This window comes from Moschus berezovskii, chromosome 18 (genome assembly GCF_049115385.1).
Source record: "Moschus berezovskii isolate FMDL1 chromosome 18, NW_MosBer_1.0, whole genome shotgun sequence".
Classification (NCBI taxonomy): Eukaryota; Metazoa; Chordata; class Mammalia; order Artiodactyla; family Moschidae; genus Moschus; species Moschus berezovskii.
Window position 1 is genome coordinate 74,691,800 of NC_142477.1, and position 25,022 is coordinate 74,716,821.

The following is a 25,022-nucleotide window of genomic DNA, read 5'->3' on the forward strand; positions in this document are numbered from 1 at the left end:
GGAAGGTGTCGCGGTTACTCAGTCTGGGCCCTGGGACTAACCTGCCTGGGCAGGGAGGGCTTCAGTGGCAGCTTTGTGCCCAAGCAGGTGTGACCCAGCAGCCACCCGGACCCGCTGCCACAAGCTCATTGTTATAGCTTCCTTTTTACAGGCGGTGGTGTTCATGGCCTAGACTCAACCCTAGTGTCAGTGGAGGGGCAGGCGGGTCAGCTTCAAGACGTCATCCTTCGTCATGGGCAGCCCCAATCTGTTCACCAGACACAAAGAGACACATCTAGAATGGTTGCCTAGTCAGGGGACAAGGCTGGACTATTCCTCGGGTCAAGCAGAGTGTCCCCTTGCTTGCCCACACCCACCTCCCCTCTGAGTTTAGGCCCACCTTCCAACCTCAGGCACCCTGCCTGCGTTCCAGTGGTGCTATAGCACCCTGCCAGGCCTTCAAAGCTCCATTCCTCTACCCAAAAGGCCCTTCTCTGCTTTATCCCTTGAGGAATACTTACTCCTTCTCCAATGCCCAGTTCCCACCTCTGACCCTTTTCCTACCTGGCCCCTCCCTGCTCTCTGCTCCTTGACACCCTGGCTGTGAGCTCTGTGCTGTGGAAATCTTGTCCAACAACCTTGAAACCCGCCCGCTCCCTGCACCAGTCCCAGGAACTGGCACATCTGAGAGCCCCAGTGTCCCAGTTCTCTCGAGGTTTATTTTTCCTGAAGTTGCAGGGGTCCGTCTTGAGAAGTGATTCATTTATAAACGCTCTTGCTAATTTGGAGGAGTCTTCTGAACTGCAGAGGAACCCAACCTTGACCAGCCTTTTCAGATGAACTGCTGGGGCCAGGGACAACTAAGGAGTATTGTTTCACATCAGATGATTCTTTTCCTCTCTGGTCCTGAAAATCTCCCCTGCCTGCTCACAGCCGAATCCTCGGCACCCAGCACCAGCCTGGCACATACATCTTTGCAGGATAAAGAAATGAACGAACGCAGCTCTCAGCTCAGTAGCCTCTGAGCTGTCCGAATTTGCAGTTGCTCCATCCCCTACGGGAACAGAGAGTAAATATCACAGGTTTGGAGCTGAAGACGCCAGGAGTGGAATCTCAGTTCAGCCTCTTCCCAGAGAGGGAAAGCAGACTTCAGGAGTTTGAGACTTCGAGGTGTGACTGGGGCCTCGGGAGGGTCTGTCCCGCCCCAGGTTGCCCTGACTGCTGGGGCAGGTGGGTCTGGGAGAGCCTGGCAGCCCTGTCCTCCCATCCCACCCTGCCCGCCCTCTGCAGCCAGCTGTGTGGCAGACATTCCTGGGCCAGCTCATTGATATTCAGGAATGGAACTTGAGCTGCTTGGGAGAGAGCGGGCAGGCACTAGGCCCTCTGCCTGGGCCCTTCTGCCCCGTATTGGGAGGGTCTGAACACCCTCACCAGCCAGAGGGAGTGTCTGAAGCTGGATGGCCAGGGAAACTGAGGCCTCCAGTGGGGATCGCTTACCCCAGGTGCTCAGGGGTGGCGGAGGTCTGCGGCACCCCTCACAGGGATTCTCAGGCCACCCTCTGCTGAGAATCCCAAGCTGTCTGCTCTTCCAGGTGCTTCCAAGGTCCTCCCAGCTCCACGCTGCTCTCCAGAGGCCCTGCGCGGCCCCGCGGAGGGAGGGGCGCCAGGCTGCAGGCTGGAGGCTGGCCGGCCTTCCCACACCGTCTCAGCGGGAGCGCTGATGGGGAGCCTCCTCATTCACAGCCTGTTTGCCAAGGCCCCAGCTCACACCTCCGGGTTTTTGCAGATGGGCCTTGTTTTTCCTTGGGGTGTAAAAGAGCCGGTCATTGCAGGGCCCTCCTCCCCTTCAGGCAGCTGGCTCAGGCTGGCCACTAACTCCCAGCTCCCAAGGAGACGGGCCCCTGACCCAGGGGTCAGAGGCTGACAAGGGGGTGACACCCTCTCAGAGACAGCTGGGACTGGTCCTAGCAGACCCAGCCCTGGGACACAATCCCTCTGCCCAGGAGGAGGCATAGAAGTCCCTCTTCCTCCTCCCTGGAGCACCGCTTAGCTCCCCCACCGTCAGCAGCACCTGGAGGCTGCCGGTAGCACCCCCTGGTCTCAGCCGCATCCCTCTGGGCCCAGGCGTCCACCCTCCTCCAACTGAGGGGCTCAGAGAAGAGCGTCACGTCCCTGAAGGATGGCCCGTCCCCCAGAATCCTTACCCCCAGAGGCTACACAGCCTCTGCCCAGGCCCAGCATACCAGCCGGCCTCCTCGCAGAGCCTTTTTGGGTGCCCTCCAGATGGAGCGCTCCATTAGCAGAGCACTCCCTCACACACAGGCTCCTCCTCTCAGAGCCCCAGGCCCCTCACTCCGCAGAGCTGGACACCGTGAGGGTGTCCTCCCCCACACCCCCAGGGGAGGCTGGGTCTCCTCTCACACTTCAGAAAAGGAAGCGGAGGCAGCGCCGCCTTGCTCCCCGTAGCCGCTTTCTGGCCTCCACTGCTCCCTCCTTCCTCAAACACCCGTTCCCTTGGGGTTCGGGCCGATAGGGTACCCCTCACCCCCATCACCATCATCCACCAGCCTCTCCTTTGCTCCTCACTCACTGAGGGCTCCCTTCTCAACCTGTGTCTTGCTGCTGCCCAGTCCCTTGGACACCCCCCGGGACATCCCAACCAAGTACTTGGCCCTCCGGCCGCCCTGGACGTCCTCGTCACCAATGCCCCTCTGCTCCAAATCAGCTGTCATAACTTGTTACCGGAAACACAAGAATTCACAACTTGCATTCTCCAACTACATCCCTCTGTCTTTGAGGTTCATCTGCCCCCGTCTGCTCCCTCTGAGCGGTTCTCAACTCATCCATTGGTTCTGGCATCTCTGTCCCCCACTCAGCCGAGTCCCCATGCCTCTTCTCCAGCCCAGACCCCACGGCACATCTGTGTCGTCACCACACACTCTCCCCTTCCAGCCTTCTCTGCCTGCATCACCCTGAGCCATGAGCCTGGATGAGGCCCACCCACCCCACTCCCCCCACTTCCTCTGCTCCTGCTGTGAACTCGTCTGAAGGAACTCACCCAGCCAGGCAGATGGTCCCTCCCCGACACCAGGTGACCCTCCGCTCCAGCCTGCTTGCCCTCCCTCCTTCCACAACGGCTGTTCATTGCTCCTTCCTGCTCCTCAACCCTCTGATCACCCTTCCTCCTTCAGCCTCACCTTTGCCCAAGCCCTATCCTGTTTCCCGCAAGAAATGAGAGTGTCTTGATGTTCATAAGGGAGATGGAAGCCTACAGATGGGAGTCCCTGCCTCTCCTTGCCATGCCCCTGTGTCCCCCACTCTCCTCCTCTTCCCTCACCATGGAGATGATGGGCCAGCCACTCCCAAAGGCCGGTCTCCCCAGCTGGGCTCCCCCGTCCCATCTGCCCTGGTGATCTGACTCCCATCAGTGCACTGTGTCCTGAATCTCCATTTTCTCCTCTGCCGGGTCCTTTGTTGCCAGCGTTTTAAATGTTCCTGTCTTGGACTTCATCCCCTTTCTCAACCAAATGTTCAGAGATTTTCAGTTGTCTGCACTCTGACCTCCACACTGCGCTTTCACTCTCAACTTGCTTCAGCCAGACCTTCGGCCCTGGCTTCCCAGGGGCTGCTCTTGCTTAGTCCCCTGGTGATGTCTGCGTCACCGAATCCAGGGGACTCATCGTCAGTGCTGGCCACCCATCTCCCTCTCACTGTCCTGGTTTTGTCCCACCTCTGGCTGCGCCTTCGGTCTCCTTTGGGGCTAGCGTGACCAGATGTCCTACTTTGCCTGGGACTGCAGGATAGTTGGTCATCTTATTTGGGGTGCTGTCTTCTCTACCTGGATTGAGCTCCATGAGCTTGATCATCCACAGCTTTTCTTCCTACTGTGATCTCTTGCTGAAAATGTTGTCTCACATCCCTGTAAATTAAATAAAATTTACCTGCCAGGGCTTTTCAGTGGTAAAGAATCTGCCTGTCATTGCAGGAGACACGGGTTCAAACACTGATCTAGAAAGATCACACATGTTGTAAAGCAACTGAGCCCGTGTGCCACAACCACTGAGCCTGTACTCTAGAGCCCGGGAGCCACAACTACTGAGTCTGTGCTCTAGAGCCCAGGAGCCACAACTACTGAGCTTCTGCTCTAGAGCCCAGGAGCCACAACTACTGAACTTCTGCTCTAGAGCCCAGGAGCCACAACTACTGAGCCTGTGCTCTAGAGCCCGGGAGCCACAACTACTGAACTTCTGCTCTAGAGCCCAGGAGCCAAAACTACTGAGCCTGTGCTCTAGAGCCCGGGAGCCACAACTACTGAGCTTGTGCTCTAGAGCCCAGGAGCCACAACTACTGAACTTCTGCTCGAGAGCCCGGGAACCACAACTACTGAGCCTGTGCTCTAGAGCCCGGGAGCCACAACTACTGAGCCTGTGCTCTAGAGCCCAGGAGCCACAACTACTGAGCTTTTGCTCTAGAGCCCAGGAGCCAAAACTACTGAGCCTGTGCTCTAGAGCCCAGGAGCCACAACTACTGAGCTTCTGCTCTAGAGCCCAGGAGCCACAACTACTGAGCTTCTGCTCTAGAGCCCGGGAGACACAACTACTGAGCTTCTGCTCTAGAGCCCGGGAGCCACAACTACTGAGCCTGTGCTCTAGAGCCCGGGAGCCACAACTACTGAGTTTCTGCTCTAGAGCCCGGGAGCCACAACTACAGAGCCTGTGCTCTAGAGCCCGGGAGCCACAACTACTGAGCTTCTGCTCTAGAGCCCAGGAGCCACAACTACTGAGCTTCTGCTCTAGAGCCTGGGAGCCACAACTACTGAGCCTGTGCTCTAGAGCCCGGGAGACACAACTACTGAGCCTGTGCTCTAGAGCCCGGGAGCCACAACTACTGAGCCTGTGCTCTAGAGCCCGGGAGACACAACTACTGAGCCTGTGCTCTAGAGCCCGGGAGCCACAACTACTGAGCTTCTGCTCTAGAGCCCAAGAGCCACAACTCCTGAGCCTGTGCTCTAGAGCCCGGGAGCCACAACTACTGAGCCCACATGTTGCCATTACTGAAGCCTATGCACCAAAAGCCCATGCTCTACAACACAAGAAGCCTGCACAGTGAGAAGCCTGCCGTGGCAACTGTTTAGTAGCCCTGGGTCTCTGCAGCTAGAGAAAAGCCCGAGCAGCAACGAAGGCCCAGCACAGCCAAAAACAAATACATATATAAATAAAAAAAAATTTTAAAGAAAAACGCACTTGCCCATGACTCTTAAAGGTGGGTCCTCCACTCCTCTCAGCTGTTGTTCCTGTCCCCTGAGCTCCTCCAGGGCAGAGTCACATGCTACTCCATCCTGTGTCCCTGCTTTCTGATGGCCACGTGGGACCTGGGGCTCTGTAATGATAAGTGAAGTGAAAGTCACTCAGTCGTGTCTGACCCTTGGCGACCCCATGGACTATATAGTCCATGGAATTCTCCAGGCCAGAATACTGGAGTGGGTAGCCTTACCCTTCTCCAGGAGATCTTTCCTACTCAGGGATTGAACCCAGGTCTCCCGGATTGCAGGTGGATTCTTTACCAGCTGAGCCACCAGGGAAGCCTTGGTGTTATAAGAAATTGCTATAAGTTTAAAAGTTTGCTATAAGAACAGCTAGCATACACTGAGGGCTCACCACGTGCCCTCACTGCTCCAAGTGCCTTATATGAGCCAACTCACTTAATCCCCCATTGTAGAGGAGAGGAAACCGAGGCCACAGAGGATCAGTGGCAGGCCCAGGGCCACACTGCCAGGAAGCATGGAGCCAGGATAGGAATGCAAGTAGCCTGGCTCTACAGCTCACCTGGTCTCCCCAGTGCGAGGCCGCCCCAGTGGAGCAGGGAGCGACTCTTGTTTATTGAGTTGAGTTGAGCAGAGGTAGCTCCCCACCAGAGTAAATGCAGAGATCCCAGAGTTCAGCCAACCTCCTCCTGTTCTTAGAACTGGAGCCAGAGATGCCATTTGCCAAATACTAAAGAAATATGTAAGGGAGCGGTTAAAGCTTAATCGTGGGGCGGTGGAGGGGGCAGACACTCCTTGGTTTTAAATGCCCACATTTCACCTACCAGCTCTTGGACCTTGTTCAAGCAATGTGTTTATTTCATACTTCAATTTCCTCATCTTTAAAATGCGAGATAGTCAAAGTAAAGATTTTTTAAGTGATGTTTTAGTTCATTTTAAATAGTTATTTTAAATAGTTTTAATTTATTTATTTGACTGTGCGGGGTCTTAGTTGGAGTGTGTGGGATCTTCCAGTTTGAGACATGCAGGGTTTTTTTAAAGTTGCAGCAAAAGGGATCTTTAGTTGCAGCATGAAGGATCTGTCGTTGAGGCATGTGAACTCTTAGTTGCAGCATGTGGGGTCTAGTTTCCTGACAAGGGATCGAACCGGGGGCCCCTGCATTGGGAGTGCAGAATCTTAGCCACCGGACCACCAGGGACGTCCCTGAAGTAAAGGTTAAATGCGAAGAACACACACAATGCCCTTAGCACAGCAGCAGGTACAAGGCCGATGAGCACTGTTCCTGCCCACATCCTAGGTACTATGTGCCGTGCTGCCTGCTGGGTGCCCATCGGAAAAGGCCAGGCAGGGGGAGGGGCCTCTGCAATCGTGGGTGGAGGAAAGTCTGAGGAAAACCACCTCTGTGAGATCTGGTTGCTTTGGTAACAGAGTTGCTGAGCTGTGTCTGAACAGCTTGTGCCTGGGGTGAAACATCTTGCTCCATTGCTCTCACAGCTCTGTGCCTTTGCACAGGCTACTCTGCAGGCCTTCTTTCCCTCACCCTTGTCTAACTGGAAAACTCCTGCCCAACCTGTAACACCCAGCCTGCACGCTGCCTTCGCTGTGAGGCTGCCTCTGATTTCTGCTAAATAGAATCTGTCTCCCTTTCACTGGGCTTCCTCATATGTGATGAGTACACTCTTGCCAAAGTAATTGCATTCACTTACAAATTCAGTAAATAGAAGATCAATCAATCCATAGATAAACTAATCAAACAAACATTTGCTGACTACCTACTTGGGGCACAAATGTTACAAATTATTCCCAAATACTAGTGTCTGCTGCTGCTGCTAAGTCACATCAGTCGTGTCCGACTCTGTGTGACCCCATAGATGGCAGCCTACCAGGCTCTCCCGTCCCTGGGATTCTCCAAGCAAGAACACTAGAGTGGGTTGCCAGTGCCTTCTCCAATGTTACAAATAATAATGTTACAAATTATTCCCAAATACTAGTGTCTATTGAGTATTTATTATTAGTCAGGCAGTTTTTAGTGCTTTATGTATAATTTTTACAACAACACTAAGAGATAGGAACTATGATTATCTCCATTCTACAGATGGATACACTGAGGAACTGTTAGCCAGGTCTCACAGCTGGGAATTAATGAAGTCAGGACTGCGGCCTGGGCTCTTAGTGACTCTCTCATACTGCCTCTTCTGGGCTGAATAAGTCAGTCCCTGCCCTTGAGTTTCAGCTGCATCCACTGTTTATTTCTACAGTGGTTTGCATGGGACTGAAGGGTTTCACAAGATGTGAGATTCTCAGTGCTAAATGCAGGAAAATCCTGCCTAACCCTGGACAAGTCAGTCACCTTGGTCTTCCCTCAGAAATATCCTAGCATACCCCTGTCTATAGACTCCACACCCACCTTCCCAAGCAGCCTCTGAAGGAAAGAAAAAAGCTGTGTCCAAATGAGATCTCGTCCAAAGACAGGGAAGCCCCCAACCCCGGCTGCTTGTCCAGACCCTCCCAGTCCCCAGGGCCTGCAGGCTGGCGGAAACGGACTTGAGGAGGAGCTGGCCCGAGGCCTGCAGGCAGGGCGGTGACCTCAGAGCAGGTGCCGGCTCACTTCATCCCCAGAACGAGGCTGGGTGGCTGCCGAGGGGCTCGTTTCCTGCCTCAGCCCATTCCCGGCCCAGGCCTCCCTCAGCAGGGCAGAGGCGATGCTTTTCCCAGTTCAGCCAGGAGCTGGGGAGACTTGGCCCTGCATTCTCCTTGGTGCCAGCAGGCCCCTCCGAGGTAAAGGAGGGGAAAGCCATCCAGGCAAGTTGGGCTCTTTCCCCCCTGCCCATCTCCTCCTCTTCCCAGCCACACTCTGGCCCTTGGGATCCACTCAGACACCCCCTCCTCCATATAAAGCGGTTACTTAAAGCTGAAGGGAAGGACAACATTCTAGAAAAAACTGAGAAAAATAGGGTATGGAGCATCAGGCCTGAAAAGAAAAAGTCTTCAGTAGATACCAACTCCATCGCATTAGTGTGAAACTGTGTCACATGGTCCCTAGCTTAAAAACAATGCACTCGTTGACTCCCGCACCCCGGCAGTGATCACCCCACTTTCCTTCTCCCCTTCCAGTAGAATGCCTCAAAAGACTGTGCGGACTCGCTCCACCTCCTCGCTGCCCTTTCTCCCAGCCCTGCCTGCGTCGTCCCCACCTTCCATGAGCTCTGCATTGCTGTAACACAAAGGCCTCCAGCGGGCAGCACGCAGCCCCTCTCCTCCGCCTCCCCCCCAACCCCCGCCCCCGGCTTCTCCTCCACCTCAATCCCCTCCGCAGCCCTGGGCTCAAGGGATGCTCTCTCTCCTTCTTGACACCTCCTTTGCACTTAGCATTTGGACTCACTCTCCCTGGTTCCACTCCGGCCCTCTGGCCACTCTTTGTCTGCTGCCTCGGCTGATTACCCTTCATCCTGCTGCCCCTAAATATCAGAGAGCCTCGAGTTTCCGTCCTCTCTCTACAAAACCTTCTTTGGGGTGGATCTCATCAGTGTCCCTCCTCTACATATGCTCTCTGAATGTCAACTACTTCTAATGCCGGTCTTCGGTCCAGACAGTAGATTTGCCTCTCTTTAATATCCCAGATGCATGCCTACACAAACCCTCTGCCCTCTGACTCCCCTTCCACATATCCCCAAGTCCACAGAGCTGCCTCCAAAGCAGCTGCTCCAACCACTTTACGAAAGGTAGCTCACACCTCCGTAACACCTACCTCCAAAACTTGTTTTGTTTCTCTTTATATCATTTATCACAGCCTGTTGCTTCATATATTTATTTGCTTATATTAAAAAATATAATCTCCTTCTCTCAATACAGGTCCTCTCTATTTACTTCAGCTCCAGTTCCTCTAATAAATATACCTTATATTTATTAATAATATAAGTATATATAATATATACCTTTAACACATACACATGCTATTAATATGCTCCAGTGCTATACCAGAGGAACACCTGGCCTGGAGTAGGCACACTGTACATATCTGTAAATAAGCATTTGAATGAATGGGTAAATTAATAAAGCATTATGTTAATGACAAATAAACAGTGGCTACTATGGAAAGTCAGTCAACAATTTAAAGGAGTGGATCACTGATATATGCGACAACATGGATGCAGCCCCAAATCCTTAATCCAAGTGAAAGGAGTCAGACAGAAAGAGGGCACACTGTGTGGCTTCATCTACATAAAATTCCAGAAAATGCAAGCTAATCCGCAGAAGCAGAAAGCAGACCCGCGGTCGCCTGGGGATGCAGTTGGGCGGAGGCATGGACTGCGAGGGGGTTTTGAAGGTATTTCGTGTTTTGATTGTGGTGATGGTTTCACTTGTGCATATGTGTATGCAAAGTCACTTCAGTCGTGTCCGACTCTTTGTGACCTTGCAGCCCGCCAGGCTTCTCTGTCCATGGGATTCTCCAGACAAGAATACTGGAGTGGGTTGCCATGCCCTCCTCCAGGGGATCGTCCCAACCCAGGGATTGAACCTGTGTCTCTTAAGTCTCCTGCATTGGCAAGTGGATTATTTGCCACTAGCACCATCTGGGAAGCCCTTACTGGTGCATACATTTGTCAAAACTCAAATTATTCACTTTAAATGGATGCAGTTTATGGTACATAAATTATACCTCAGGGCTCTAAATGCACAGATGTAACTCAGATTGGCACAACTTAGGTCTTTCTTTCCCAACCAGACTTTTCCCAATGAGGATGGAAATGGGAACTTATATTTATTTAATGCCTATTATAGTCCAGACAACTTGTCATAATTATTTCACTGCTTTACACAAAGGACTTGGGCAATATTATTCCTGTTTTATAGATAAGGGCTCTGAGTTTCAATAAAGGAAAGTGACATCTCCAAAACCATACAGCCCCAAAGATGGCAGAGCCAAGATTCAAATCTGGGTTTCTCAGATTCCCAAGCTATATCATGAACTTCATCCCACCCCGATAGAAACTTGGTGTGTTTGTGTGTGTGCGTGTGTGTGTGTGTGTGTGTGACTGTGTGTGTGGCCTTGGACATGCCTCTCATCTGTCCTGAAGAAAGCATCGATTGCCGCTGCAAGAGGAGTTTCTCATCATTTTTAAGTATCATGAGAAGATTCAGGGAGAAGCAGTAGCCAGGCCCAGATGTTGTCTTTGGTCCATTGAGGACAAAGAAATCATTCCAGTTGGAGCGAGAGACTCAGCCAGGGGCGTCCCTTTTGAGCTGAGAGAGGTTGAAGTCTATCCAGTGCCTCAGTGTGGAGCTCAGGGGGTCACATCAGCAGTGTCAGGGAGCTGTGTATACTGAAGCTGGGGTGGGAGGATTCAGAAGAGACCTCAGTATGAATCTGCCCTGTAAATCATAACCTACCACCCGTAACGGAGAAGGCAATGGCAAGCCACTCCAGTACTCTTGCCTAGAAAATCCCATGGATGGAGGAGCCTGGTAGGCTGCAGTCCATGGGGTCGCTAGGGGTCGGACACGACTGAGCGACTTCACTTTCTCTTTTCACTTTCACACATTGGAGAAGGAAATGGCAACCCACTCCAGTGTTCTTGCCTGGAGAATCCCAGGGACGGGGGAGCCTGGTGGGCTTCCATCTATAGGGTCACACAGAGTCGGACACGACTGAAGTGACTTAGCAGCAGCAGCACCACCCGTAAGGGAGAAAGAGGGGGAGAAGCAGAGAATGCATTAAACTGACACACTTGAAAGCTTAGCAATATTCAGGGCACTGTGCCAGACACTTGCACACACACCTCACTTGAACCTCACAGCACCTGCCAGGTAGATAGAATTTTATTTCTCTTTTTTAAGATAAAGAAACAGAGGCTCAAAGGAATGAAGGAGCTTGTATAAATCACACAAATGGTACATTATATATTGCTTTCCTTCTATCAACTCTTTCTTCCATAATAAAGGTCTTGTCACCTCTAGATTTTCCCAATTTAGCATTTTCCCAAAGAACCCTACTGTCCAATACATCTATTAACATATCCATCCATTCACTTATCCACCCTTCCAGCCATTTATACTTACATCTAATCTATATACTTAACCATTCAATTATCCATTAATTCAATCATCCGTCCATACATGCGTTCACCCAGCCATCCATCAGTGCATGTATGTATGCATCCAACAACAGATTCACTATATAACGTCCAACTAGTCAACCCACCACTCAACCACCTACGGCCCACACCCAGACTCAATCAATTACACATCCACTTAACTGTCTGTCCCCTACCTATTAATTTAACCAATCATTCCACTGTTCATGCATTCATTCATCCTCCCATCCAAACATATAACAAACCACATACTATCCATCATCTCATCCGCATGTCCAATCACCCACTCTCAGCCATCCAGCCACCCACTTTCCACATATACAAAAATATATACATGCTGCAATGGTTAATTTCATGTGTCAAGTTGGCTAGGCCATGGGACCCAGGTATTTTGTCAAACAGTAGTCAAGATGTAGTGTGAAGATGTTTATAAATGCAATTAACATTTAGATTAATGGTAGATTTTCAGTAAAGCAGATTACCTTCCATAATATGTGTAGGCCTCATCCAATGAGTTGAAGGCCTTAAGAGGAAAAAATGTTGAGTTCCCTGAGGAAGAGGGGATTCTGAAGCTTATGCATTTGAAAGATATTTTAAAGCAGCACTGGCAGAACTTGGTGACTGAAAGATGACGGCATCAGAGAATCCCACGTTTCTGGTTTGAGAGCAGAGATAAGCGGAGGAGTCAGCTGAGAGCAAGGTGATGGCAGAGGTGGAAGGGCAGTAGACAGTTCAAGCTTGGCTACCTTGGCTTGGTGGTTCCCGGGGGCCTCTGTGGGGCGCAGTGAGCAGAAGGGGAGATAAGGTCAGCTGGAAATTACGGAACCAAAAACTGAGGGTAGAGGATTGAGTCGGAAGGAATGAGCAGGTGACAATCGATTTGAACTTAGTGGTCTCAGGGCCATAAACAGTCTTCTAGCGGGGAACAGCAAGGGGATCCCAGAAGACTCGTTTCTGCCCTGGCTGGGGTCCTGACCTCCCCCTGCTCTGAGCTCCTGGGTGGAGTTTGGCTCTGACCAGGGGACCCTCCAAGCCGCTCCTTCTTTCCCTGGGGTTCATGGAGGGTTCACAGGAGCAGACAGACCCCGTAGGGCTCCTGCACAGATGGGAAATGGAGCCATCTCAGGCTCCAGCCCAGGGGTGGGCCCCAGAGCTCCAGCTGGAAACCCCATTTGGGGGCTGCAGGGATGTGTGTAAAACTGCTCCCTGGGTGGCTCAGGCTGTGCAGCTCAGAGAACAAACTGTTGTCTCTGCCATAAATCCCCTCAGCCATAAAGCCCCTTCCCCCCTGACCCCTTGGTTGGGGTGAGCAACTGAGGGCAGGGCAGGGCAGGGTGATGACCTCCTGACTCCAGGGCCACTGGCCTCCCAGCCCGCCAGGCCGCTCCTTTCAAGGCCTCCCAAGCCCGCACAGGGCCCTGACTCTGTGGGATGCAGGCCTGGCCTGGGAGTCAGAAACGCTGGTTCAAGGCCCGGCTGTGCCCTGGCTTCCCCTCAGGTCATTCTCCCCACCCGTATCTCAGTCTCCTCTTAGCCAATCGCCTTTGAGAACCCCAGTCTTGCCTCTGGAGGGGACTGTGGGGACAGATGAAGGGGCAGTTTCATTAGCAAGCTCCACCGTCACTGAACCTCTCTGGGTCTCAGGTCCCCCACTAGAAAACTGGGGTGATGTTAATACCTACATCAAGATGTTGTGTGGACAAAACAAGATGCTAAATTAGGTCCTGCCAGCAAAGTACAGAATCTGAGGCTTTTGAGCAAAGTCTTTTGAAAGAAAAGCATATCCTTTGTAAAAATATTAAAGGCACTAGAATTATTATTTAACATTTTGATGACTAGGAAAAATGTGATTCATGATAATTTTTTGAATTGCCCTCAAAATGATATGATATGTTTTGTAGTGCTTCATTTGCCTAGGATTTTAATTTATTTAATAAATGTGTGTACTATATGAAAATTAATGCATGTGGTGCAGAACTAAGAATGTATACATGAGAAGTCATCCATCTTCACAGCAAATTTCCCAGTGACCTAGATTCCAACCAGTATTAACAACTTTCTTCATTCTTCCAGAGAACTTCATATATATATATATATGGCGAGAGGGGCTTCCCAGGTGGTACTAGCGGTAAAGAACCCACCTGAAAATGCAGGAAACGTAGAAAGACATGGGTTCAATCTCTGGGTCAGCAAGATCCCCTGGAGAAGGGAATGGCAACCCACTCCAGTATTCTTGCCTGGAGAATCCCATGGACAGAGGAGCCTAGTGGGCTCACAGAGTTGGACATGACTGAAGTGCCTTAGCACACACATCATATATAGAAAGATAAGGGAGGAAGCCAAACATGCTGATGAATGATTGAGGTCACTGACGTGAACGGCAGGGACCTTGAGAAGTGTGGAAGGTTGAGAATGCTCAGAGGAATCCATGATGCACCGTGGAGATCGCCCCCTTCAGCCCCAAGGCAGTCATTCCCCAGCTGCCCACAGGGTCACCTGATGAGGGCACAGAACTGAAGTCCTGTACAGGACCAGCCCTCAGCCTCACCAAAGGCTACACCTCTCTCAGGGGCAGCCCCCACCCAAACACTAGTCTCCTTGACTCAATTCCAACCGCCCCAGAGATGGCCATGGGATTGGGAGGTCGTCAATTCCACTGCAAGGCAACTCGCTTCCCCTCTGCCCAGGCCCACTCTCACCCCCGCAGAGGACTCCCAGCCACGCAGCAGTGGGGTGAGCCCAGAAACGCTCACTGGTGTTTTGAGAGGTTGGGGAAAGCGGTCTCTACAACAATCCTGAAGCAGATGGCTATGGCCAAGCATCCGACCATGGTATCAGAAAGTTACCGGCCATTAATCAGACCAGGCAAACAAGAAGTGACGAGTGTACTGGAGACCTTGGTGAGAAACCTGCTTAACAGAGAGTGGGAGAGAGACTGTGCCAAGATTTGGGGACCCGCCACCTGAGTGCTAGTTTAAGGGCCCAGTCGTCTGGGAGCATGCTGAGTCAACGCCCTCGAGACTAAAGAACAACCTACTGCATCTCACAGCTCCCACCGTGAAGAAGGGAGTTCAGTGCTTGATAAGACCCTTTAGGTTCTAGAGGCAGCAGGTTTCACACTGGGAAATACTATTCTGATCCATTTACCAAGTGAACACAGAAGCTGGGCAGTGTGTGGGGGGCAAAGAAGCAAATTAATTAATACAATTATTTTTTTAAGTGGGGGAAGGGACAATATAGGGGTAGGGGAGTAAGAGGTACAAACTATTAGGTATAAAATAAGCTACAAGTATGTATTGTGCAACTCAGGGAATATAACCAATATTTTACAATAATCACAAATGGAGCATAACTTTAAAAAACAATGGCTCACTGTACGGTACACCAGTACATGTAATTTTGTATGGCAACTATACTTCAGGAAAAATAATAAAATAAAATTTAAAATAAAAATAACAAGTAAAAAGCCCCCAAATGGCTTATGGCTTAACCAAAGACAAACTTACTTCTCACGCATGTCAAGTCCCGTGATGGTGAGGGGTTAGTGGCTCTGCTTCATGGAGTCACCCAGGGACCCAGGATTTTCCATCCGGTGGCTCTAGCATCTCCGAGGGCTTGAGTCTTTTGAGTCATCTGCAAATGGCCAGGAAATAAAAGAAGCCAGAGACACAAAGGATCCTGCAGGGCGCTGCACGGCTGTGGCCCCGTCTCTCCCACCCACACACCAGGACCTGAATCTGGAGTCCTGATTCAGGCCTCACTTAGCTGCAAGGGAGTGTGAAAATGTAGTCCAGCTGTGAGTCTGGGGATAAGAGGAAACAGATTTGGTGCACAGTTCACCAGTCTCTGCCCCAGGCTTTGAGCAGGGAGGCCACCACTCTGCTTGGCACACAGCTAAGGGCTTGGAAGGCCTCACTGGTGCCTGCCTCCCTGTAGAGCTAACATTTAGCTAGGACTTCCAGTCCAGAGGGCTGTTGGCAGCCGATGGCCGCTCCGCTGGGCGAGACTCTGTCCTGTCATTCACCGTACTGAACACTGCCCTGCATCCCCTGGCTTAGAATGCTTCCCATAATCACTCAGCATCTGATGTTGGAACTAGGCCCTCAGAGGTGAACCCAGGCTCTGCCCTTCGCTGGATGACTTTGCTCAAGCCACTTAGCCTTGACTTTGTCTTGCTTAGCCAGGTGCTGTGAACCAATGGAATCACAGAAGAGACTGCATGTTGAGCCCAGCGCCTGGTGCATACCAAGGACTCAATTTGGTGCTGTTCTCCCTTTTTTCTACAAAACCAATATTCACTCTCGGAGTCTTTCTGAGTTAAGATGTATTTGGATATTAATTTTGTCCCAGTATAAGTACACTAGGTTGAATTTCACAATTGGGAGACGAGTAAAAATCTTCCAGGATATAGACTAGCTCAAAGCTTCTTCATCCTAGCTGTGTGTAGAAGTACCTGGGGGTCTTTTAATTTGGCATCACTCTTCTTCTAACTCTGGCCAACCAGTTCAGGTATTCTAACCCAGAAATATCAGCAATGGAAAGATCTAGAAAGAATCTGAGGCAGAGCCGAGGGGCAGGCGGGGAAATGGGATCTGGAACCACTGCCTGTGTTCTATCAAAGGAGTGAGAGTGTGTTGTTCGAGCCTCAGCAGAGAGAAGGGGGTCAGTGGGGCTTGAGGACGCTCCCTCTTGACCTCCACTCAGCTCCTCCCAGGCATGGGACGGGAGGCTTGCTCTGCCCCTTCCTCTGGAAGCCCCGCTCCCTAGGCGTCCTGCTTCCAGCCAGCCCCCTCTGATCCATGCTTCACAATTCCTGTCCAGTGGGAATCCTTCTAAAGCACAGCCTTGACTTTCCACCCTATCTGCAGTCCTGCCGTGGCCCTCACCATGTTCAGAGTGGAACTAAGCCCTTGCAGGCCTGCACAATTCACCTTGACCTTGAGCCCTGTCTCCCTTTGTACCCCTCAGTACGCTCCTTCCCTCCCCCACACACACACCACTTGCTATTTGTGCTCGATCCTGAGCTTCTTTGGGTTTCCAGAAAACACCAGGCACTCGCTTTCTCTCTCACTCTGAGGTTTAGCACATCCTGGTCCTTTGGGCTGAAATGCTGTTTCCCCACCCCCACCCAGTTAATTCCCACTCATTCTGAAGAGCCCGACCCTAAATTTCATCTCCGACAAGAAGCATATCCATGTTTACCAGAGATTTTGTGTTAAGCGACTCCCACTCATCGACTTCTACAGCCCTCTGTCCCCTTCCCAATTCCACATGCCAGTTTATTCTGAATGAATGCAGTGGTATTATAATAGTACTCTGTGTTATAATTTGAGATGCCTCAACATTCAACTTCAGCCTCAGAATTCAACCCAAATATACTATTTGGCTTCAGCCTTGGTCTCTGCTTTGTAAAGCCAGTAACCAAATGCCAACTTCACAGTCATTTTTGGCATCCTAAATTGTGTGTGATAAATGGTCATGTCATCATGTAGGTTTCTCAACGTGTCCAATCACTGTAACGACATCAGTAATACATAGAAGACACACCATTGTTAATATCTAAACCTTTGCTTCTGAACATAGGCAATGATTCCAAACATAACTCCGAGTGAAAATTGCCTTGGAGGATTTATGTCTTATTGGTCAAAGAGCGATGTATTATTACCAGCTTAAAAGCCTGCAATAACTCATGACAGTTGTGAGCACTGTTCATTTTATGTGCAAAAACAATCATTAGGAAAGCTCACATAGTTAGTTAAGGTTAACAAATTGACAGCAGATGGGAATCAACTCTCACTTTGCTGCATATCTTGGGAGCCGAGGCTCTGAACTATGTTTTCCATCCTGGGAGATAGATGGTGTCTCCCTCCACAGCAGGGGACACTTGTCTACTATCGAGTATAACAAAGAAAATGTCTTCCTCCAGGGCAAAAGTCAGGCAAGATTTCTGTCCACTAAAAGGATCTAATTCCCCCTACTTCAGGCTGCTCAGCTGTGGCACAAACCGACTGCACGTACAGCATTCACCTGGCCTTTCCACATCTGCCCACAGCAGCGAAATTCATGCTGCCTGCGGAGAAGGCAATGGCAAGCCACTCCAGTACTCCTGCCTAGAAAATCCCATGGATGGAGGAGCCTGGTAGGCTGCAGTCCATTGAGTCGCTAAGAGTCGGACACGACTGAGCAACTTCACTTTCACTTTTCACTTTCACACATTGGAGAAGGAAATGGCAACCCACTCCAGTGTTCTTGCCTGCAGAATCCCAGGGACGGGGGAGCCTGGTGGGCTTCCGTCTATGGGGTCACACAGAATCGGACACGACTGAAGTGACTTAGCAGCAGCAGCCCATGAAGCCCTGCAGGCTAATCTGTTAACTTATGAGTAGATAACATCTCAGACCCTTTACAGTTCTTGACAATGGTTTACTTGAATTTTTTTATAATGCCAGATCTTTTAATTCTATTTGTTTATTTATTTTTGGCGGTGCTGAGTCTGTCGCCGCACGCAGGCTCTTCTCCCGCTGCAGCAAGTGGGTCTCCTCCGTTGTGGTGTGTGGGCTCGTCACTGCGGCGCTTCTCTTGTCGCACAGACTCTATGGCACAGGCTCCGTGGCTGTGCTGCACAAGCTTAGCTGCTCTGCAGCATGTGCGACCTTCCCAGACCAGAGAGGGGATCTGTGTCCCCTGCACTGGCAAGATTCCTACCCACTGTACCACCAGGGAAGTCCTATTTGAATATTAAGATAGAGTTTGCCTTTGGTCAGTGTCCCTGGGAAACTGGCTCTAAGATGGATACATGGATGGAGAGATGGAAGAAAAAGGAAGAACTCCTCTCAGGTGTCCAGACAGGAGAGGTGACTGCTCGTCCCCGCAGGTCTGGGGAAGAGAGGCAGGCGTGAAGCAGGAGACAGCGGATGGACTCTCACATGCGGCTGCCGGACCCAGCACTTCTGTTTCCAATCTGCACACTGGCCCTCTCCAAAGAGGGCTGCAATTAAACCCAGCTGAACCCTAAGCCCCGAGGATGGGAACTTGACAAATTCTGCACCCCAACTGACAGGCAGATGGGGTTGTCAAGCATAGAGAAGGAGGGCTGCAAAAAATCAGGGTACAGACCTCCCCCCTGGCCTGAACACTTGAATCAGGGGATTAGGCACATGACTATTTTTAGCCAGGTGAAATTTGTGAAAAGCAGACAGGGCTCAAAAATGCAGAAGAAACCTGCTTTGAATTTGCAGAGCAGACCTCCATGAGAGTGGAGGGGGGCTTACTGGGGAGCTCCCTTTCTAAGAGAAGGAGGTGGAGGAAATTTGAGGAAAAGGGTGGGGGAGGGCTCACCCCCACTGGATTCCCACCATGGGTCAGGCAGGAGGTTGAGAGGCTTAGAAACGACATCTCCAAACTCCAGTCACCCCTCCACCACCTCCACATGCAAGGACCACCTGTATATTGCTACTGCTGAGGATGCAAACTCTGATCAATAGGAATAATAACAGCAAAGGGATAGGCAAACTTTCTATAAAGGGGCAGATAGTAAATATCTTGGGTTTGTGGCCATATAGTCTTGTCCCACAATTCTGCTCTGCCATTGTGGTGTGACAATAGACAATCTGTAAACAAATGCATGGGGTTGTGTGCCAATAACACTTTATTTGTGTAAATAAAATATATTTTATTTTGGACCGGATTCGGCACACAGGCCATAGTTTGCCCACCCAAATATCAACTTAAGTTTACAAAATATTGTAGCATGTTTTATTCTTTATGTGTTTTATCGAAGTATAATTGATTTAAGTGTTGTGTTAATTTCTGTACAAGAAAGTGATTCAGATATACATATGTTATATATGTTCTTTTTCACATTCTTTTGCATTATGGTTTATCACAGCATATTGAATATGTTCATTCAGTAGGATATGTTATTCATATTCAGTAGAATATGTTATTCAGTAGGACCTTATTGTTAATCTGTAGCCTGCTTTAAATATAAGCATTGAACAAACTGAAGATTTTTAAGCCCACAAAATGCAAGATAGCCCCAAGATAATTTTAGGACTTTTAAAAATTATCAGTCCATATAGTATTATAAGCAAGGCAGTGTAATAAATGGTGAGATGAAACCTCTTTTCTTTTAATCCCATCAGGGTGATTCTGGGGCAGTATACAGGGTGGCCAGATTGAATACAGGATGCCCAGTAGAATTCAAGTTTCAGATAAACAGCAAACAACGTTTTAATATAGATATATCCGTGCTTAAGAGTTAGAAGAAACTAGAATATTTGGAACATATTTACACTAAAAATATTTGTTGTGTTTCTAAAAACATCTTTATTTCCTAAATCTGGCAATCCTAACAGTATGTGTAATCATATTTGAAGAGACTGTTGAACCTCTGTCTATGTTTAAGGCCCTACATAATTGCGAGGCCAGGGCCAAATGGAACTGATGTCCCCAAACTGCCAGCACCACCCTGAAGAAACTCTGAAGTCAGAATAGAGAAGCCACCTTTGAAGCAAGAAGATCTAGACCTGTGCACAAATTGCCTAGCACCTAGAAGGGACCCCATAAATTGTAGTTGCAGTTTCCGCTCATTTGCAGTATCCTGCTGTGTGTTACTCTTCCTTCATAGACTCTATCACAGTTCTGTGATCTTGACCAAGTTCCCCAACTTTTCCTGAACTTTTGTCTCCCCATCTGTAACATGGGATAACACAGGCACCTCTTTCAAGAGTTTCTGATATGGAATTAAATGAATTTGTCAAATAGTACAAGCCTGAAACTAATATGCTGTCAAGAGATTTTTAGTAAAACATAACAGCTCATTCATTCTCCCATTAAATCCTCAAAACAGAGAGGTGGCTATTAAGATCCCCATTTCATAAATCAGGTAAACTGAGGCTCCACGAAGTGAGATCACTCACAGGAAATAAACACCAGAGATAGATTTGAACCAGTGGCCTGACTCCAGTCATCTCAACAAAAGGCAGGACTAGGCCAGATCCACACAGCCAGGCCATAAGAGGCAGGCCCGGCTATGCTTTGGCCTCCATAGACCTCAGACACCAGTCCCCATGCCCGATCTGCTGAGCAAGCTCCCAGTTGCAGGCAGCTGATGCTTGCCTGTAGAACTGGAACATTTTTAGCTGGGTCAGTTTGAACTCCTAGAACCAGACCACCCAGGGTTTACCTGGCTGCTGCAGGGAAGATGGAGGAGAATCCCTCTGCCCCTCCAATATCCTCTTCGCTCAACCCTGAGGACCCCTTGTAGTGCCCTAGGGCATAGAGACTTCCCGATCTCAGTTTCCCCTGGGTGTCGTCCTTTTGCATGTCCAGTCCTTACCTGATCCTTTTCTCTGGCAGCACAGGGCACACTTGAAATCATCTCATCAATTATGTGTCGTGATTTGCTTACTGTTTGTCTTCACTACAGACCTCCGAGCTCCAGAAAGCAGAAAGACTTCACCTGTGTGCTCCTGGCACAGGTAGGAACCCGCTAAACACTTGTTGAAGGACTGACAAATTGTGGCAACTATATCTCAGGCACCGCTTATGTTCTAAACGGGCTTCCCAGGTGGCTCAGTGGTAAAGAATCTACCTGCCAATGCAGGAGACACGGGTTCGATCCCTGGGTCGGGAAGATCCCCTGGAAAAGAAAATGGCAACCCACATCAGTTTTATTGCATGGAAAATCCCATGGACAGGGGAGCCTGACAGGCTACAGTCCACGGGGTCACAAAGAGTCGGACACACTTAGCAACTAAACAACAAACAGCAAAATACATATCCTAAACATTTTGCCTTCATTTACTCATTGCATCGTTGCACCAGTTCTTTAAGATTGTAATTGGCAGATCCATCTTACAGATGAAGAAACTGAGGTTTAGAGCCAAAGTCCTAGAAAGCACTATGACAGGGCCGTTAAGAATGGGGCCTCTCCACTTGCTGGCTGTGTAATGATAGGCAAATTCCAAATCTGTATGATGGGAACAATAATCTTGGCTACTTCAAAGGACCATTTGAGAATTCTCAAACAGAGAGTAGCAAAAAGTATTCAGCCATCTGTGAACACAATAAATATCCTGCAATTACTAGTTATGCTTTTTTCTGAGTTATTAGCACAATTTTGAGGTTTAGTGGCTTAGTCATGTCCAACTCTTTGTGACCTCATGGACTGTAGCCCGCCAGGTTCCCCTGTCCATAGGATTTTCCCAGTAACAATACTGTAGTGGGTTGCCATTTCCTTCTCCAGGGGGTCTTCCTGACCCAGGGATTGAACCAGAGTATCTGGCATATCCTGCATTGGCAGGCAGGTTCTTTACCATGGAGCCATGAGGAAGCCCATTAGCACAATACCATGTACTTGTTAGAGTTATGATTGTGCAGCTGGTACACACAGTGCTATGATCTGACTTCACTGTCCATCCCGCTACTTCAGAGAGAAGCAAGACACGAAAGGGGCAGAGGTAGGGGGCCTGGAGACCAGTCCTTTCACGGCTTCAGCTAGGCATGGTTCCACACCGGACCTTTCCCTAAAAAGGGAGACCTGGCTTTGCAGTTCCTGACTTGGTAGACCCTGAGGGGCTGGCAGACAGCAGGCTGGCTGAAAGCTCCACCTTTAACTGCAAGGCTGAGTCATGCCACCACCCCAGGCTGAGGAGGGGGCAGACTGCTAAGGAGAGAATGGGAAAGGGAAGGAAAGGGACAGCTCAAGGTCTGGGCTTTCCTGCCCTGTGAACAGTCATTCATTTCTCTTCTCCCCTGAACCTGGAGTGAAAGCTTGCTCAGTCCCTAGGAAAGGTGAGTCCTCCTGAGCAAGCAGCATTTCCAGGTGCATCTCTAGTTCAGCAAGCATCCTGGGAAAGACCCAGGCGCTGGGGAAGGACCCAGCTGAGGTGAAGTCCAGGCTTACCCACCCTGGATGTGTGACCCTGGACAGGTAGCTTCAGACACTGGGCCTCAGTTTTATCCACAGAATGAGCACAGAAAACACACCACACTGGGCGGCTGTGGGAAACACATAAAACTAATATTAAAAATACTCCTGGTAAACAGTAGGCGCTCCCTAGATGTCAGGTGGCTCTCCCTCCCCTCTCTGCTCCCACATCTGTCTCCCAGCCCCCACCTCCCTCTAGGTCTCTTTCTCTCTCTTCCCTGCTCATTTCAGGGCAGGAGTTGGAAGGAACTAGAAGACCATCTTGGAGTCGAGCCTTAGGCCCTGCAGAAGAGATCTAGGGCCAAGTATAACATCAGATTATTAAAAATGTGGATTGTAAACACCAGCATAACTGGCCAGAACACAGTGGCCACCAGACCACAGCCCAGCTGCTCCCCATGCCCAAGGCCACACCTCCTGCTGCCCCTGGATCTGGGATGGATCCAGCTCCACAGGCACCGGGCACAGGCGGGTGTGTTTTCCCTGAGCTGAGCCCAGGGGCCCTGGCCAAACACTGTCCTCCTAGTTAGAAGGCCTGGGGAACAGCTGCGGGGTCTGTCCTCAGAGGGGTGAGGGCCTCCCACCCCGGCCTCTGAGCCTGGCCATCCATCAGGCCTGGAGGAGGTCGCCAGAGACCAGGCCCATGGGGACTCTGCCGACAGTGTGGTGCTTGGTGCAACCTGCAGACCAGGGTGGAACCCCACACCCCACAGAGCAGCTGTGAGACTGAGCCAGTCACCGTGCTTACTTCTCTGAGCCCCAGGGCCCTCATCTAAAAAAAGAGGATGTTCAGGGTCACCCCGTCCCCAAACTGTGGAGTGAAGATTAAATGAGACCATGCATCTTAAAGCACAGGGTCTGGGGACTTCCCTAGTGGTCCAGTGGTTAAGGCTCTGCGCTCAATGCAGAGGGTGCAGGTTCGATCCCTGATCAGGGGGACTAAGATTCCATATGCCATGTGGCCTGGCCAACACAATAAATAAATAAAGCACAGTGTCTGGCAGAATTAAAGCATGCCGTTGGTGAAGCCCCAGGCTCAACAAGATTGAGGCTGAAGATTAAGATGCCATCACAACTGGGGGCCCTGTGGCTACTACAGTGGTCACTTTCATCAGCACCCAAAGGTAAGCAGTCTGTGTGGGAGTGAGTGAAGGGGCTATGGAGCCAAACAGCTGGACTGGAACCCCAGCCCCGTGATGCTAACGTTGTCACTGTCCCAGCCGAGCTCCAGGAGCCCCACCTACAAACAGCAATACGACCTAGCTTCCTGGCCTCACTTGCTCATTTGGGAAGTTACTGAAATGTTCACTGAGTGCCTGCTGTGCGTGCGCGGTTCTAGAGCCCACAGGAGCATCAGGCTGGGTTCTCGTCCTCCAGGTTACTGAAAAGACTTGGGGAGACACTGTATGGACAATGGCTGGCATTGAGCAAATGCCCCATTAAGTGGTCTGTCCAAAACTGCTGCCTGCCTGCCTCTTCCCTCTTTTTCTCCCTCCCTCCCTCCTTCTGTCCTTCCTTCTTTCCCGCCTTCCTACCAGTAAGGCATGAGTCAGACATTGGCCCTCTGTGAATAATTACACCGAGTATAGGGGTAGAGGGTCCAGCCCTCCCTTCCCCAAACAGGTGCCAAGACCTCCCTGGCAGGTGCAGACCATGGGTCCTGGCAGGAAAAGACAGAGTCGGTGGCTGCGACAGAAGAGAAGGTTTAGGAAAACAACCCACTCGAGTTACCTTCTAAATGACTAAAGCTTTGGCCCGGAGCTTCCTCGCCCCCGAAGTTCTCTGACCCTCTGGTCTGGAAGGGAAGGAGCGCAGAACCGGAAGCTTCCGCGGCCCCCTCAGCACTCCGCTCCAGCCCGGCGCCCGGGGAAGCCCCTTCGGGGAGGAGATGCTGTGGGTCAGCACAGGGACTGGCCCGAGGACTCCCACAGTCCCGCCGGGCTCGTGACCCCGCGCAGAACGGGGCTGCGGGGTCCTCCACGGCCAAGGCCTCGGGGGCCTGCGGGCCCGGCCGGTCACCGCCCAGCCTGGCTGAAACCCGAGCCCGAGAGATAGAGCCCCGGCTGGGCCAGCCAGCTCTGTCCTAACGTAATTTAGCTGTAATCGCAGCGTGTTTTCCTTCGCTATAATTAGTAAAATGTGGTTGTTTTCTGTGTTCCTGGAAGATGTCTGAACTGGAGCCAGCTCCCCGTAGTTTTTCTGACAAGCTCTCCCCAGCGGGCCCATCAGCACCACCATGGATTTCCTGACACTTTAACCCCTTCACCTGAGTCCCCCTGATTCCTAAGTCGGGGCCTCTCCTTCCTGGGGCCCCCAGGGACAGCCCCTGGCTCAGCACAGTGCAGGGCACACTGTAGGTACCCAGTAAATGCGGGTGGGCGGCCAGGCCATCACACCATCAACAACAAAAGGCATGTAGGAATGAATTCCTTGTTTAGGAATTCTACAGGATCCTCAAAGAAGTGTGTGTTGTGTGTGTGTGTGTGCAGTGTCCACACATGGGTGTATCCATGACAACCAGCAGAGCCAGCTCTGTGTGGGACACCAGCTGTGATTCTAGGTCCCTGTGTCCACCTGACAGTGCTAGAGCCTCTGTATGTAAATGTGAGCCCTCCTCTGTCCTGGAGCCACCCAGAGGGTACCAGACCTGATCTGAACGTTTTGAAGACCATGTGGGAGGTGGGGACAAGGCAAAGGATGTGGAGTGCCCAAGTCCTGCTGCTGCTGCTGCTGCTGCTAAGTCACTTCAGT

The 25,022-nt window shown here is 50.7% G+C and overlaps 1 long non-coding RNA gene across 1 annotated transcript in view; it reads right to left on the minus strand.

Moving 5' to 3' along the window:
* The window catches only part of LOC129553022 (uncharacterized), a 34,276-nt gene extending 10,001 nt beyond the window's left edge, over window positions 1–24,275 (minus strand). The window contains exons 1-2 of the long non-coding RNA XR_008685384.2: window positions 24,003–24,275; window positions 14,845–14,971 (exon numbers count right to left, since the gene is read on the minus strand). This is a non-coding gene — a long non-coding RNA (uncharacterized LOC129553022). The remainder of the gene's footprint in view (window positions 1–14,844; window positions 14,972–24,002) is intronic.
* Between the last annotated feature and the right edge of the window lie 747 nt (window positions 24,276–25,022).